Source organism: Cardiocondyla obscurior, linkage group LG21 (assembly GCF_019399895.1).
Source record: "Cardiocondyla obscurior isolate alpha-2009 linkage group LG21, Cobs3.1, whole genome shotgun sequence".
Classification (NCBI taxonomy): Eukaryota; Metazoa; Arthropoda; class Insecta; order Hymenoptera; family Formicidae; genus Cardiocondyla; species Cardiocondyla obscurior.
Genome location: NC_091884.1, coordinates 3,531,742 through 3,532,899, shown reverse-complemented (window position 1 = coordinate 3,532,899; position 1,158 = coordinate 3,531,742). Strand labels below are relative to the sequence as shown.

General features: G+C 61.7%; 1 non-coding gene across 1 annotated transcript; it reads left to right on the top strand.

Moving 5' to 3' along the window:
* The first annotated feature begins 600 nt into the window (after positions 1 to 600).
* LOC139110795 (5.8S ribosomal RNA) lies at positions 601 to 755 on the top strand. The gene has a single exon (XR_011547054.1). It is a non-coding gene; the product is annotated as a 5.8S ribosomal RNA (ribosomal RNA).
* Positions 756 to 1,158: the final 403 nt, after the last annotated feature.

Below are 1,158 nucleotides of genomic sequence, written 5' to 3'. Positions count from 1 at the left end.
GCGGACCACCGCGCTCAGCGCGCCCCTTAGCCGGGGCTAGCGCGGCCGGTTGGTCTCGTTGTGCGAATCCAGGAGGAGCGCGAAGGTGCATCTATATGCGCGCCCGCTCGCGGATCAGGATCGGTGAGAAGGAGACTACGGAGGCGCGCTCGCGCGCTGCCTCTATCTCCGCGATTCGGACGCGTTGCGGTGCGCGCGAATGCGCCGCGTACCGGTGGTAACCTATGCTGCCGCGTCGTCGTGCGCGCCGGGCGAGGAGAGTGCGACGATTCTCGCCGCTGCTCTTCCTCCGGTCGCGCGCGCGCGCGATCGCGCGCGCTGAAGGGTTCGTCGAATATGCTAGTCATTTTCGACCCCGATGGTTTTTCAAAGAGTTCCGCCCCGGCTCTCGCTTCGCGAGAGACGCAACCTCTTGGTTTTCGCACCGCGCCGACAACCGACGTCTCCCTCTCTCTCCATTATTGTGCCGTAGCCCCGTAACAGGGCGGCGGTCCGCGCGTGCTCGGACGCGCGGCCAGGCTGATCGAAGGGCCAAAACGAAGAAGACGCACATTGTTGTCTATTCCTTGATAGAGCGTACTTGGTGCGCGAAGGAACGATTACCCTGAACGGTGGATCACTTGGCTCGTGGGTCGATGAAGAACGCAGCTAATTGCGCGTCAACTTGTGAACTGCAGGACACATGAACATCGACATTTCGAACGCACATTGCGGTCCACGGATACAATTCCCGGACCACGCCTGGCTGAGGGTCGTTTTATCGAAGACAAACTGCTTGCGCGCGCCGTTTCGACGGCCGCGTACGAGCGATTCGTTGGACGTTCGCCCGATCGCGGCGGCCGGCGAGAGAGTTATACCCGCATCCACGAGAAAAGAGAAGAGAAGCGAGGAGTCGTCGATGACGCCTTCCCCGGGGTATCAGGCACACTACGCACGCTATCCACGCGGCGAGTTGCTGGATTCCATCAGGGTTTTACGAAGGCTCTCGCGCTCTCTGCGCGCGCTCTCTCTATACTCGCGGAACGGCGGCGTACTCTCGCGCCCCCGTTGGGCGTCGTCCGAAATAACGAGGTTTGAGGGTCGAACGAATGAACGACGACCGACCGAAAGATGCGATCGAGAATCGCAGAGAGACGCACGCACGCACACACGCACGGG